Genomic DNA, 16798 nt, shown 5'->3' with positions numbered 1-16798 from the left:
ACGGAGTTTGGTTTGGTGGCGCCCTACCCCATTCTTTAACGGCTCCGAGGTTAGGTCCCTTATCCATTCCGGGCACAAATTGGCCCGCTTTGGGTGGATTTACTCCTCATCCTAATCGCACCACTTGTAACGTGGGTGACCTGCGGCGTCTTCATGAGGTCGCAGTTGGTGTGATTAGAGCGCTTGTTCATTACATTGGTCGTAATATTCATGGCGCAGCCCCCGCAGGGGCGCAGCTTCGAGCAGACCAGGCTGGCTTGAAAATAAGTCCGGTCTTGGTGAATTCCGTTATGGGCAGAAAGCCAGACATTAAGGATGATTTTCCTTACTGGCTTGCCGAGAAATTCGACCAGCTGGAAGCTGTGTTTCCTAATACGACTCCGGGTGAAAAACACCGGATTCTTACGCTTAGTTTACCAAAAGATTTGGCCCCGGAGCTTGTTGACTGTGAGACATGGGGTAAGACTTTTGCAGCGGTTTACTCGAGGTGCTTTGGCACACCGTCAGTGTCGAACCTGTCTGCGATCCTCAAACGTGTTCAGGATGATCACGGACCTGAGTCGGCGGTTGAGTTGGGTATGCGCCTGAACGGTTCATTTGAGACAGTTTGCGGTATTATCCTTGCCAATGTAAAAGGGGATGCAGTGAACTTTCAAGTGGCCAATGGTCTGGCGTTAATTCCCGATGCCGAGAAACCCCGTCAGCTGGCAAGAATAATTGTGGCGGCTTATAAAATGGTTGGCCGCAATTCTAAGGGTGCAAAGGTTTTTCTTGAAAAAGAAAAGAAGCAACCCCAGGGGCAGTCTTCGGAAACAGGTGGACAGCCCAGGTCCAAAAAACAAAATTGGCCTAAAAAGCAGAATCAGGGTAAGCAACAACAACAACAGACACAGGTCTCGAGTCCGGCGCCTTCACAACCTGCGCAGTCAGAGCGTGTTTATGAATTGCGCGACCGCGCTACGATTAAATCACCTGAGAGGTATCAGGCATCTGACCAACGCTCTCCTCGTTCCTTTCAGGACTCATCGGCTCCGTCAACCGGTGGTGGAGGGGGCGGCAGGGGCAGGGGTGGTCAGCAAGGACGTGGCCAGCCCCGCACGCGAAGTGAAGGGGACCGGCGGGACGACTCTACGCCTAAGAGACCGCAGTTTGCCAAGAAGAAAGTCGCTGCCTTAACGGCGCATCGATATGCCCCAGATAGTGAGAACGCGGCTTCGGAATCTGACGTGGGCTCTGACCTTGCTGGACAGCGCGGCGGAGATTACCATAGTGAGAGAGGCCCTCCGTCCACTGTTGAAGGTGACAGCGACTGACACTTATGTTGTAATCGAAACAGCTGATACACATGTTGCTCCCCCTGAAAGACTTTTTGAAATTGTCCTGTTAATTGAAGGTGACATGCAGCGAACTGTAAAAGGGGTATTTTGGGAGAATCTTTCGGATACGTATGACATTTTGCTTTCGGAGGCTGACTGGCCCCCACCTTTTGTTCTCGCAGCTCCGCGAGGGGAGGAGGTAATCCTCCCCAGTTTCGCGCACACTGTACCGAGAGTGGAAGCGCTGCATTTTGCAGAAGAGTGGGCTCTGGCGCATGCGCCGGCTGTGTACCGAAATCAGTGTGGCTGGGATAAATTGTCCCCTAGCCATGAGATTCCTTTACGGTCACAGCCTCAGCCACAACCCCAGTATCCCATACGGCGTGAAGCTAAGGCTTCAGTCGCGGCTATCCTTGAACAATTGGAATATCAAGGTGTAATTGAAACGTGTGTGTCACCAATGAATAATCCCCTTTTTACTGTTAACAAGCCGGACGGCTCATATCGTCTAGTTTTGGATTACCGGCATTTGAACTCGCATTGCCGTAACTGTGCAGTACAGAATACTCACGGCTCTGCCCTAGTGAATAGTCTTGAGCGTAAACGGTTCAAAACCACGCTTGACATTTCCAATGGTTTTTATGCACATAGATTAGATGGTCTAAGTTCCCAATGGACCAGTTTTACATGCGGCGGCGTACAAAAAATGTTTAAACGACTCCCAATGGGATATAAAAATAGTCCTGGAGTGTTTTCCGCTCGCATAGTCTCTCTGTTAGAGAGTTTCGATCCAGTTGCATGTTCGTATGTGGATGACATTTATCTCACAGACGACGAGCTTTGGGTGCATCTGTGTCGAGTAAACAGCATAATTTGTAACTTTGCAGACATGGGTTACAAGTTTAACTTTGCGAAATCACACATTGCGGAGTACACAGTGTTGTTTCTAGGTTATGAACTTAACCATGAAGGAAAGGGATTGGCTCCTCATTTCCTGGAGAAGTGCGCGCAGTTGCGCTCTCCGACAACGCTGAAAAAATTACAGTCTTTACTGGGTTTTTTAAATTTCGGGAGGACATACATTCCGGAATATGCCCAGCGTATCAAGCCTTTATATGCCTTGGTACAACCATCTTTTTCCAAATCATGCTGGCTGCCAGAGCATTCAGCTATTCTGCAGTCTTTGCAGGCTGATTTGCTCACTTCTGACTACTTACAGACCCGTGATAACCGGACCAACCTGGTGATAAGAATTATCCCTGGGACGGTGGGTTTCACGTACCTGACTTTTAACGAGGGGGATACTGTACCTATTGCTTACAAGTCGCACTTGTACACTTCGGCTGAACTGCGTTTTTCCACTGTGGAGAAAGTGTTAACGGCTGTGCAGATGGCAATTCTTAAAGAACGTGCCCTGTCGCAGGGAAAGCGCATGTTGGTTGTTACCCCGTGTCCTGCCTTGGAGGCGGTCACGAAAGCCAGTGTACCTAATTCTAAAGCTTTGCACCCTCGGTGGATTCAGTGGGCTACTTCCTTGACATCTCAGGATGTCACGTTTATTTTTGACGCCGCTTTACGGTCGCAGGAGTATTTACAGTATGAATTTGTTCATCCTGCTCCTTTAGCAATGCGGCCGTTGGAGGATTTCCACTGTATCATTTACACGGATGGTTCGGCGCAGGTTGCGCATGGCTCTAAACATGCCTACGTTTCCGCTTGCGCCATTGTGGTCGGTGCAATGGTGAACAATGTGTTCGAGTCCAGTGTCGTGCACACGCAGACACTTGGGGACTGCACTGCACAATTAGCAGAGCTCCGCGCTCTGATGCTTGCATTGGAGTACGCAGATCCTAGTGTGACAACTTTAATCGTAAGTGATTCTTACTACTGTGTCCAGTCTTACAATGAGAACTTGTTCTTTTGGATTCAGAATGATTTTCGTGATTCCAAAGGTAGCACAATAAAACATAAAATGATCTGGGTCCGAGTAGCGGAACTTAAAGAAAAGCTACCGCTCGTGTTTGTGATTCATACTCTCGGCCACCAGCGCGTGGGAGTCCACGCTGTTGGCAACTCGCTTGCTGATGAAGCAGCGAAGTCGGCGGTATCTAAATACTTAGTTGCAGCAGTCACAAGGTCCAAAAGCAAAATAGATGATGACATCTTGGCGGCTGTTGCTGCCACGGCGAAGGGAGGTAAATATCCTACGGGGTTCCCTTCGAAGTACACATACCACTTAAGTCCCGATAAGGTTCCTTATGTGAAAATTCCTGAAGTTGGAGAGCGTCTAGTTCCCAACTCGGATCGCAGAGCTTCTCTGATTACAGCGGCTCATGAAGGTGTGGCGTCTGCGCATGCGGGCGTCTCAGCCACTGTATCTCAGCTACAACAGAGATTCTGGTGGCGGGGACTGTACAAACAGACGCGCGATTATGTCCTTATGTGTGACATTTGTCAGCAGATCAAGCCTTCTACTGCTGCGCGTCCGCCTCAGACAAAGTTGTACATCTCTAATAAACCACTTGGATGTGTTTATTTGGATCACTGCGGTCCTTTTTCTTCTGATACTGCGTATAAATACATCTTAGTAGCAGTTGACTCATGCACACGCTTTGTGTGGTTATGGCCGCATCGCAGCGCTGATTCACGGACTGTCATTAAGGATTTGCGTGTCTTTGTGGGAATCTTTGCTTGTGGTGCTTTCCATTCGGACCAGGGTCCGGCTTTCGCCTCTAAGGCGTATAAGGATGCTATGGTTTCGTTGGGAGTACAGGTGAAGTTTTCAAGCCCCTACAGGCCTGAGGGCAATTCTGTGGTAGAAAGAATGAACCGCGACTTAAAGCAATCTTTGACAGCCCGAGTTATAGGCACTGGTAGAAACTGGCTGACCCACCTCTATGGCGTGCAGCGTGCGCTTAATAATCTCCCTAGAAGGTCTCTGGGTGGGCGGACCCCATACAAAATGCTCTTTGGTATCAAGATGTACGTCCCTGACCTTGATGGTGCAGACTGCGAGGCCCAGGCCGCGGCCTTTGACGTAGATGAACATTGCAATGTTTTACAGGATCTACAAAAGACCAGAGACAGTCTTGCAAAGGAACACTTGCCCTCCACGTTGGATGATGCGTTGCAGATCCCGGTAGTTGGCTGGCTACCCCAAGTTGGAGAACTGGTTCGAGAGAAGATCGATAACAAAAAGGAGTTTGGTCCCTCATATCGAGCGCCGGTTCGGGTCCTTGGAGTGAAGGGCACAAGAACAGTCATTTTACCACCACTTCCAGGTCGTAAAGAAAACAGATTTATTTCTATTGACAATGTCAAGACACACAGGGTGGCCGATTCTTCATAGCATGACACCGGCTGTATCCTGTCCTTCCATGGTGAGGCACTCTGTGCTGGCTATTACATCTGGTGCAGATCAGGAGGTGTCCCTCGAGATGCCTGCCATATCAAGTCCTTTATTAAATACTATTCCTGTTACTAACATTGATGAGGTGACCTATGCAGATCCTGCTGATTTATCTATGTCCGATTTACATGCTCGTTTGGCTAACCAGTCCAGATTCTCTTTTGACTCTGATTCGGAATTTTCAAAGAAACCATCGACTATTGCAAAATATGCCACGTTGTTTAAAAAACATTTTTTAGTTCCACCTTGGACGTACATTTGGCTGATACTATTTTCATTTTATCTTTTTATGTCAATTGGTTTTGTGTTTTATTTTTTCCGCCTGATTGATGGCCATTATGTGAAAGAAAGAACAGGAATTCGGTACCTTAATGGAACATTGGCCCCTCACTCCTCCTCACATTCAGCACACAGACTAAAGAGAGACTTACATTCAGTACAAATTACTGCTTGGCCTGTCCTTGATGGGATTGTGTGGGATGCGGTTAGGTTTCAGATACATGGCCCCACAGAAGTTATTAATGTTCCTAATGTGCTTAGAGTAAACATGGGAGATGTGATTAAGCAAAATATTCGTTCTGATGATTGGGATCTTCAGGCCGTAGAAGCATTGTTCTCTGATTTGAAATATTATGCGGCCTTTGATGATGAGGATTTGTATTTAGATTCTGTCAATTATGGTGATTTGTTTTGTTACCAACATTATGGGAATCATTTCTTGCACAAGACAAGTTCCAGGCGGGTTCCTGTGAATTACACTCAGTGGGAACATTGCCCTACTCCTTTGCAGGGTAGCTCAAGTACGTTTCTGGGAAAATACTCTTACTTTACAGATTTTAATCAATCAAATCCTGAGTCATTTTATTTTAAAGTGAAATAGAAATTCATGCCAAAAGTTAGACTAACTGACACAAAATTGTTGTATTCAAAGTCCTTTCTAGAAAGGTTATCTGTGGATGGCTATGAGTTATGGAAGGATGCTATAGACCTTAAATCGGTTTGGGGTACCAAAGATTGGCAGGTACAAGGCACTGAGGCTTTGCATCATGCATGTCTCATCCCGAATCACATGTTGTTTTTAAATTCGACTATTTCCCAAACAACATGTTTTGGATTGGCTACATCTAAAAAATTAAATAGCCCTACTATCCCTGATTTGGAAGAATATTCAGGTTGGAGTAATTTCACTACATTGTCCATAAGTGAGATACAAGCACTTTTGCAGAATTCCTCCTTTAATATTTCCAGTTTTGATCCAGATGGGTGGCTTTTATGGCAAAGAAGCTCTGATTCTTGCCAACGTCGTTTTTTGGGTTTGTCTGAAGGATTTACACACATCAGGCCAGATCCCAGGTTTGACTCAGATCACACTGTTACAACTTATTCAGTAGGCAAATTGTGTCAGAACTGGTTACAACATTCCACTTTAGCTGCAGTAAAACTGCATCTGTCCCAGTTGAATGAGAATATAGAGTTAAATGATTTTATAAAAGGCCCGACTATGGGTAGGTCTAAACGCTTTATTTATGCTATTTACAATGAAATTTGGAAATTTTCACAAGTCGAAGCAGCTAAACGCCTGAGGGCTATTGATCAAGCCAATTTGGAAAAAGTGCTTGCAGTGGTCGATAATAGTATTAACACGCTTTCTTCCAGAATTTACACATTGGATAATATTGTTTCTTCTGTTGTTGATATTGTACATGATGAAGTGTCCACGTTATACCATGGTCAAAATCAATTGCGTTCTGTAATGCAGTTTGCCTGGACTCTACAGACAATTAAGGCTGGTCGAGTTCCCTGGACCTCATTGAACGTTTCATCACTTTTTGCCCCTTTTAATCTTACTGATAAACAGCGCATGCTTTCAATGCGTGATGCATCATTTTCTATGTTGCATATTGAGAAGCTAGAATCCTTGCCTTTTTCTGTTGCTGAAACCACTACTGCCACGTGGCTTATTCATGGTTTAATTACATTACCATTTCCTTTATATAAATTTACTAACTGTATGCGATATATTGCTATAGGACGATATGAACCGCTAGGCAATGCATTCCTACATGAGACATGGTCATTACCATACACATACAGATGTCTGAAGGATGGGAAAGAAGTGAATCTTAATGGTGAGGAATGCACACAGTCACCTGACCATTCATTAATATGCAGACACATTCAGTTACACGGTTCTTGTAATCAGGACCGCCCAAATTTAGCATGTGTTTTAAAAGGCACGCCAGTTCCAGCAGTGGTTCCCACATTCACATTGTTAGCTAATGGAAGTTATTTACTTTTAAACAACGAATTATGTTGTGGTTTATTAATTGGTGTGGCATATGTGGTAACTGTATCAGAGCGTGTAGTGTGCTGCAAGAATGTTCTATACCCACCCACGCATGGTTCTTCAGATGTCTCCATCTGGCCACGGATTCTAACCTTGGAAGCAAAATTCAATGGTTTAAGCAGAATAAGGGCCCTTTTGTCTCAAAAACAAGTGACCCTGAGTTCGGCCCGGGAAACTTATGTCCTTCACATAGCCAACACCCGCACAGAGGTGCAGGCGCTTTTAAATACTGATTTGCCGTTTCATTTCTGCGAGCTGGTACACCAGATTTTTAATGCTTCTTCAACGACCGGCCTTGCACATTTTTTCAAGTTAGTCAGCAGTGGCCTCGTGACTACGTTTGAAAAGGTTTTTAGTATCATTCCCACGTTTTTCCACACTATTTTTTCGAGCTTGTTTGGTGGACTACCTGTGTTACTGGCTGTAGCCGCAGGCATTCTGTTGGTGTTTTTCTTCATAAAACATGGATGCCCATCCTGCACAAGACGCCGTTCAACGCCTCCTGACAATGTGCCGTAATCGGATGCTCAATTACTATGGAACATTGCCGCTTGCAGCATTAAGCACGGCCTATAGATTGTCATTTCGGTTCACCGACTTCACGTGTGTCCAACCTGTGTTTCACTGCCTGAGCTGCGAGTTCGATTGGGCCATTGATTTGTGCCTGTGCTTGAGGACTGCTCCTGACGTCGATTTTGATCAGCTAATGCGTCCCGTGGTGGCTCATGAGTTGATCTGTTCTGGCGAGAGAGTTATGGCCTTGGCAGCAATAAATGGAGTTCTGGGCCAATGGGAGATCTCTGCAGCGGCGGATGCCTTTCTGACACACAGCGATCTGGTGAACCCACCGAGTTGTCCTCTGACGTTACAGGAGGATCCGATGCTGGAGGAGCACGTATGTTCTTTCCCATTGCTGAATTGGATTGCTGAACTATTTTCGGATGATGGCAGTGATTTCATACTGGAGGCTGTTGCAACTTTCTTTGCATATACTTTCCACTCATGACATGTCTGAAGGAGTGATTTGTTGTGAAAAATGCCTTTCCTCTCGTTGACTTGGATTGATGAACTGTGTTCAGCTGATGGAGAGTTCAAGCACGTGATGTCGCTGAAGATAACGTCAACATGGCACATGGCTTTGGATATCGGATAAGTGCCTTAAAACATTTTTTTCTCTCTTACAGACATTTGGCTTGATGCAGCCTGGTCCTACGTTTCATAATTTTGAGGCCTGGCGAATGACTTTTAGTTCGAAGGTTTTGTTTTTAATTTTTAGATTTGAGGCCACTGTAGGCATTCATACATATACATTCACACATATTTTTTTAGCTTATTTTAGCTCAAGATTATTGAACTTTGCTTTCAATCTTTGTATCTGGTTTATTATTGCCTTTTCCCTTATGTTTGACGGTGCTCGGACCAATGGGGGGGTGTCATATGGATACTTCATTACATATATTGCGTTAAGTTAGCATGAGTGCATTACATGTTTAAACAGCCTTTTTTCCTTCGGCTTCAGTTTTGCACACGACACATACTTGTTGTTGTCGCCTTCACCCTAGAAGCGGTGAGGTGGTTTATTTGAGAATAATATGTTATTTCTATGCTATCAGCTTTGCCTGGTACACTTGGTACAACTGTCTGCACACTGAGAGCTGCACACTCTGAAATTAACCTAACACAAGGTTGCTGGGAGGCTTGATCCTCGCACCACATTAGACATAACACAAATAATGTTGATGCCAACATTTTGGGCTCTACGCGGGTTTAAGATAGAGTTACACGGAATGAACGCAGACACTTGGTGCTGCGCATGAAGAGAGCTGGTAGCGGTTGATGTGAACTGCTCCTACTGACATTGAGAGGTATGGGGCCGCCCTGCTAAAACCCGGATGAGACCTTCTTAGATATAATATAATATGCTAGATAGGGTGCGCGAAATATAGGTGATACAGATTTCTATAGAAATTGCATTATAACATGCTAGCACCTTTTGCTTATTATGGATTAGTGACTATGCTGCTGACTCTGATTTTTATAATCTGCATTTTGGTATTATACAAGATACTGCGTTTGAGAACTTTGCATTGAATAATAAATATTTCAAACTTGCACCTGTGTTCTTTGACTCTCAGTTTTGGTTTGAAATGATTATATAACGAAAGAGTGTTCATGTGTTCCACGACTCCTGAGGTATTCTAAAGATCATGTTCTGGTTTGTCTAATACATGGATCACTCCATAATGATCCATGAGACACTGTAGCTAGCTAGGTAAAGAGATTTCTGACACTGAGATGAGTTTTTGGATCATCCTAACTCACTGAGGTTCTAGATCTCTATGCACAGTTCTGTGGGAGAACGGAAACCCTGCTACACTCCTTCTCGAAGTCATAGCAAAGGCCTGATCAACCAATGCTGTGTCCCCGGCACGGAGTGGTACGGAATCTGATGGGAAAAGGAGGCGAGGCTTGCTAGAAGCTTCAACCAATGTTCCCACTTGTATTAAAAGGGGGAGCCTCCACTGGTCTGGTGGAAGTTGGAAGTGGAAGTTTGGATTCAGAGTGAGGGTAGACGTGTCTATCTCGGATTGAACCCTGATTGCTGAGCTGTGTGTGAAGACTTTCCCCGGCCAGAAGTGGGCAGTGTATGCATCAGGTGATGTATTGAGTTTTCTGGTTATTGCCATTGTGATGTGAGCCAGTGGCTGTGATCGTTTGAGGTGTTTCTTTGTGGTGTGGGAGGTGCACATCCAGAGGGATCCTCTACTCTGTACATATATCTTTCTGATCTCTTGCAGGACGTCCAGTGTATCTTATCTTATATCAGTTATTGCTTGTTTATTAATCAGTATTATAGTTTGCTAAGTTATTGATTCATGGCTTTAGATTATAAGTTGCTACATATATTTGAATCTAATGCATTTGGTATCTGAGGCAGCCTTTGTTTAGAGAGAATTATGTAATAAACCCCGAGCCTTATTCTAAAAGTGATAGAGTCTTTGCATTTTGTTAAATAAAACTCCTTTTCCAAAGGTGCTGTTTGTTTTGTGTTGCAGTCTTGTTGTGCCAGGGGTGGTAAGACATGTTTAAAACTGTATATTATTCAAAGGTGCAGTGATATATTTGCCTTCCAGGTGGGGGTGCAGTGTTTGGGTGTGGCTTATTGGTGAGAAGCCACATTCAAAACAATGTTACAGGAAAGCTTGTCGTGCCTGCAGTAGGAGAAACTACTTAAAGAAAATAGTGCTTACAGACTCACTGAGTAACAACCAAACTAAAAGAGCCAGTCCCCATGGGAGGTTACGAATGAAGATAGAGCGGTACTATGGAGGGACTAACAAGCCTATGAACGAATCAGAAGCCAGCAATAATTTAGGAACGTATTCTTTTCAATAATTCCAACAAAAATGACATATTTCTAAATGTTGATATAAAGCTTGCAAATGCCGCTCTATTAGGTGGAACATCTTCAGCTAGTCATAGATTTTTGCCAACAGCACTTTGCATGGTCGGACAAAAAAAAGCACAACTATAAGTCTTAGGATCCAAAGCGCTATTACCTCGAATGCCAGGAATCGTTGTAGGTGTTATGCATGGCAAAGAACTACTTGACCAATAAGTGACTACCTTTCCATTTTGGTACATGGTCCGTGAGTTAAGCAATCGTATTTCTTCTGTGCCCATGAGAAATGAGTACCAATCTCCCCTTCGTCCATTCCCCTCTGAATCCAAAAAATAACGAGCATTGGCATAGCCAACAGGTCTCGCCTTTGGGACCTTATAAGTTTAGCCATGCATCAGATTATCCCCTATTAGCATGCCCACACACTCAACATTTTCGAAAACTCATACACTTTTTAAAGTCGATATGAAATGAGCCAAGATGCGTTGGAGATGAATGGGCAGCATGCCTGGAGCATGGGTGCCAAGGCGGGACATGGCCGGTGTAATGGTGACGAGCACACGTGTGACTATTGACCTCGGCAGCATTATTATGATATATTGAGAGGGTGGCGGCAAAAAAGGGGGGCATGCTGTATTAACCCCTTGCATGTTGAGATAATTCTCCTGCTGTGCGGGAGAATTAATGAGCGGGCGGGGTTGGACGGCCCCCGGCCATCCTTATCACACGCCCACCGTGACGTATGACGGCCGGGGGGCATCCTAAGCACCAAAGGGATTAATGCTGTTGCAGCGTAAAAACAGGTTTGTTTTGTTTACTGGTGCGGGAAGAGGGCTAGGTAGAGACCAACATTAGTAGAATTGCAGGCAGCCATGATAATATAAGCACTGTGTTTTATAGTGTAAAGACACAAAATGTACAATGGACAGTGTTATAGAATGAAAAGAAAATGCACACGAGACCACTAAAAACAAACAGATGCAAAAATGTGTATTTATTTTGACAAATATATATATATATATATATATATATATATATATATATATATATAAATACGCCCTTGGTTGTATATCGAGCCCGATAAAATTGCAGTAAAATCTAAGCCTTGGAGATGATACAAATGTTAATGTGCTACAAAAAGAGATTTGCCCAGAAATACAGAATGTTTACCAAACGCTAACACAACAAAACAAGAAATACTCAGAACCAAGCAATAACGGAACGCACATGTCAAAGCAGCTTAACATTTACATAAAGAGAAGCCTGTTAACCAAAAGCCAAACTAATTTCAAATGAATTCGGAGTAAGGAGCCTGGGAGAGGCTGAAGGTAAAGTGTCTGCAGCTTCCGTCGTCCTGTGAGACAAAGCAAACACCCTTTTCATTTGAGAGCTTTGAACTCTAAATAAATGAGGGCCCGTAGGATCCTCTTGCAAACCGACGGGCTTTCGATAAGAAGAAAAACAAGTTTGCTTTTCGAGCTAGCAATGTGGTGCTGCTTACGGAGCTGCCAAACTGTCTGACAAATATTTTTGAGTTGTAATGTTTAATTGTCACGGTCTCTCTAGGTGCAGCATGTTGTATAGCAGTATGTTCTGTCCACAGCATTTCATTTAGACCGCTGTGACCTGGCACTTCAATCAGTTTAGTATAATTGAAGGAAACCAAGACTACAGCTCCCAGCATGCAGTAGATGTTCCATGCAGTAGATGTTAAAATGAAACCGCAAGACCGCGTGTTTCACTACTGATAGGGATAAACCTACTTCCAGTTTAAAGTTACCTTCATTCGTACAACCAGGAAGTGACATTAAATCCGATGTAACATATTAAACACAAGTAGATAGTAACCTGACCCACGAGGAATGCAGCTGCCACCCTACGCGCCGCTGCTCGCTCCCGCAGGCAAAACGTCATGGAAGTGAACATTATAAAAGAGGTGGGACATGAACCCGCCTTTAGCCATTTGTGTGCTTTCATTATTGAAAGACACATGCAAAAGCCAACCCAATATGTGGGGGAAGTCAGACTCACGCTGAGCAGTTCCAAGAAACCTTGCATAGCGGCGCATGTGCGCTGCGCTAGGCTCGACCTAAAAATGATTTTGATATCCTGCAAAGCAGCTGGTGCTCATGGTAATTGCTCCAGTGACTTCATACTGAGTTCATGTTAAACAAAACTACAAAAAAAGTAACACTCATTGACATTGAAATATTCATTTTTTTCCAAACAGTTTTTCGTTATCACCCTTTATGCAGAATACTTTATTTGTGCTTTCTTACCTGTATTTCCTGTCTGCTAACAAATCTTATAAAACTTTTCCAAAGTTAAAAAAACAATACAAAAAAATACCAACCATTGGGGAATGTGGGCCACTTTTTGGGGGAGTGTCTGACCCTGGCAATGGAGGGTAGCAAAGCTAGGCACTGGGGAGGTATAAACGCAAGAAGAAGAAGAAGAAATGCCATTGAATTAGAAACAAGCTACAGGATATGGACAAGAAAGCCAATCAATGAGATCACTGTTTAGGGTAATCTGAGCTCTCTTATCTTCACCAATGTTTATAATCTTATCTTCACCAACGTGTTAAGTCTAATCTGCCAAAGAATATCTCCGTGTTTAGGGTCCGGCTGCCATTTGGTTGTAACAACCAAATGGCAGCGGGATTACCCTAAACAGTGATCTCTTTTTTAGCAACATCGAGTGAGGCGATCATATATTAGTATTGGACACCACAGATACCAGAGTCGCCCCTGATGAAGGCACCGTAGAGGCGCCGAAATGCATTGGGCTCATATGATGATTAATGTTTATTGTATGAGAATATGTAATGCCAAAGCATTGTATATGTAAATAAGTGTAAATAAGAACCAATGTTTGTACAACTGAGTTAATGAAACATATGCTTGTGATATGAAAAATGAAAATAATACACAAGTAGTAACAAAGGAAGTAGTACCTTAAAATAAGAATAAAAATATTGACAACAGTCAAGTAAACGTGTGATGAATAATTAAGGTGCGGAGCACCAAGTGAACAGTGCACGATTAGGTGGATTTAAAAACCCATCATAACTATCATTAATAGCACAGGAGTGACTACCCTGATTAATCGGAGCACCAGTGGATAAGAAGGATAATTTGGTAAAAAAACGGAGTGCTCCTCACGCCCTTTCATTTTCTTGGTTTAACCATTGGCTTAAACAGTCGCATGTAATATGTGCTCACTGATACCAAAATGTAGGGAGAAGGAAGTTTTCAGTTATATTTAGCAGTGTCCCTCTCATTTTATCCCTTTTTCCAAGCTCCAGTTAAAAAGGGGTAGTTTGATGTTGCCAGGTGGTCCCTCCTCCAAACATCAAACACTCAGCAGCTGATTGGCTGCCTACGTCACGGTCCGAGAGCCTGCACAAGTGAGATTTTTAAAGAGCATGTCTCAGCAGCAGCCACATGTACGGACCTCCAGTGAGGGTGTCTCAGAAGCGAGAGCACTTCATTCACAGACATCCCTTCGGGTTTGCAGCCTGCAACCCACTAGACTACACACGTCATTGCGTATTTAAAGCTTCGAGTGCCACCAGGCGATCACTCCGTACAGACCATCGTCTGAGGAGCTCACACCGTCAGTAAACATTCTCTTTTAGCAACTTAAACCGGCCTGTTTTGATCTCTGTACCACGTTGGCAACGGACGCTGCGGCAACAGCTTCAGCAGACACAATGAATAAAGTCAGACAACTCTGAGGCAAACACGCCAAACAACACATTAAACGCCTCCTTCTTCAGATAGACCACTGGCACTGCTTTGCATAACAAGAGGGAATAGCAAGGGTGGAAAATGGACTGACAGGTGTACAGCATGGATGTTATTTTGGTCGATATGCATTGGTTCTCACGTAGAACAGAAACACAAACAACTATTTTGCATGTTGGTAGACTACGTTAAACAAAAATCAAAGTGTGTCAAATTGAACAGTAGTAAATAACATAGGGGTCTGTAATAATTCTGCCCTAGTCTTGTGTAGGGCACAAGAGCAGCAGTGGTACCATGGCACGGGGAGGGGGTGAGAGGCCCACTGCACTCCAATTGTTTTTGCAGTGCACTACCCTAGAGGGTAGGCTGGCCTGATGTTGTCAGGGCCGAAGACGGCTGTGATGCCAGAAACCGGTCCCCGGAAGCTTGTTTCCTTCCCAGTATAAGAATTGGCTTGGTAGTTTGGTCTGCCCTGTTCCCATGATGCACTGGGCCAGGGACAGACTGATTTGCATATAGCCAGGTTCTGAGCTGGGATGGTGCAGTGAGCTAAAAAACGGTGATGGATCAAGCCCTGATCTGTTGACTGGGTATGAGTGTTCTGTTTAATTCAGATACTCTGTCCATCACCACTCCCTTTTCAGAATAGGTCACCAGGACAGCCAATGTTCCCATCCTGGACTTTCCTTTTACATGCAAGTGCATTCTGGGAGTTGTAGTCTTGTAGTCTTGGCTCATAATATGTAAAAGCAAAGCTTCGGAATGAAAAAGTGGTCACCCTATGCCAGGGCACTGAGCTATTTCTTTTAGCACACACCAGACCCCCTTGCATCTTACTGTGCCTCTGTCTGCACTCCATAGTAACTCCTAGGATTAAGGAGGTAGGACAGATTTGCACCCATGGATGCTGCAAATTCTTTGAATCTAGAAGCAGTGGTAGGAAGCTCCGCGCCCCGCCGCCCTCTTGTACCGCCCAGAGCCAGGATGTTGCTCAGCTCTATCGAGGTCTCATTCTCCTCCTGTGTAAAGCGGTGCATGGTGGCTGCTGGGTGAGGAGAGGCATTGGGGGTGCTTCACAGTTCCCCCGGTTGCATGGGAGTCCTGAGGGTGAGTTATACAGGGATGAGGGGCAAGGAAAGAGGAACGGAGCATACTAAATGGGGAGTGTTCGGGGGACTATGAAACAATACGAGATAGTAAATTATATTTTTTAGAAATAAAAAAAACACAGGTTACAAACAGTATTTCTGCAGCTTCAGGTTATCTCTTCTGTAGCTGGTGAGCCTGAAAATAAAATAAACAATACAAGGCACTCCGATAACATTAGAGCTTTACGGGACAAATGCGGGCGCTCCCTTTAAGGGGATTAAGGTAATTATGGTGCGCATGCTGGCCACGCCTAAGATCCGGAAATGGAGCGGGCAGAATGACGACAACTGTTTTAGGGGTAATGCGTGGTTGCACCCGATGTCAGAGGGGTAACGTCTTTGTGTTCCTTGTGTGCCGGTTCCATGAATGGCTCTAGGCAGATCCTGGCGACCGGAGTACCTCTGGCATGTTTATTGGTGAGCGGGTGCAGCAGCCTCCTGTGGTGGCGATTAGAGGTGGAGCTCCCCTTGCTAGGACTCAGCCTGTAGGTGTGCGAGACGCAGGCTGTTTAAAGTATTCCCCTGAGCATCAGTGTAGCAATAGTGGAGGGAGGGAGGAGATCTGCGAATGCTGAGGGAGGAAGCCTTGCCGCCTGATTGTGAAGCTGTTCGTGCACTATCAAACGCAACTCCCCGATCCAATCTCCCCTGTGAAGCACAGGTCAGAGCCAGCAGCAACATACATTATAGCAATAGAACAAGCGCGGTCATGGTTAATCAGTAACCTGATCCTCCTGAGATGCAGCACGCCACTGCTCGCTACCGAGAGCCTTAGGCCGTGGGAGTTAACTTTTGGAAGAAAGGCCGAACATGCTGCCATCTTTGGCCATTTGCGTGCTTCCATTACTGAAAGCAACACGCAAAGGCCAATAGCATATGTAGGAGGTAACTAACTCCCACAGAGAAGTTTTGGAACAGTGTGGAGTGCTCACAAGAAGCCTCCCGTAGAGCAGCGCATGCGCACTGCGCTAGGCTAGGCTCAACCTAAAAATCATGTATGCTCCACGAGTTTCCTATTAAAACATCATTCGGATGGGAATTTGTGGGAATCAGGATTACAAGTTGTGAGGCAATATCACACAGACCATGCAGTGTTTCCTGTAGAAATTCTAGCAAATTAAACTTTTAAAAAACAACAAATATTTGGGGATCAGAACGGGAAAACGTGTATTATTACTTCACTGTCACCCGTTCTGAGCTGTGAAATGCGTGATGATGTGGCAGTGCTGCACACCAGAGCAAACTCTGTATTATTGTTAATGTCCAGTGTAATATGGTCGCTTCATTTTCCCACTGCCATCAGAATGATGTCCTAAATGCATGTGGATATCTTACATTTAACTTTCCTTACAGTAAACAGTTACCTGCAGTGGAAGACCTCTTGCCTGCACCCTACCTCTCGAGGAACACCAATTACAAACTAGGA

The 16798-nt window shown here is 44.6% G+C and overlaps 1 protein-coding gene across 1 annotated transcript in view; it reads right to left on the bottom strand.

The window, feature by feature from the left end:
• DHX37 (DEAH-box helicase 37) overlaps window positions 1-16798 on the bottom strand; it is a 308890-nt gene that overhangs the window by 243448 nt on the left and 48644 nt on the right. The gene's annotated exons all lie outside the window — the stretch shown is intronic.

The sequence above is a fragment of the Lissotriton vulgaris genome, chromosome 11 (genome assembly GCF_964263255.1).
Source record: "Lissotriton vulgaris chromosome 11, aLisVul1.2, whole genome shotgun sequence".
NCBI classification, from domain to species: domain Eukaryota; kingdom Metazoa; phylum Chordata; class Amphibia; order Caudata; family Salamandridae; genus Lissotriton; species Lissotriton vulgaris.
The sequence above is the reverse complement of the archived record's forward strand: the minus strand, read 5'-3'. Positions and strand labels throughout refer to the sequence as shown.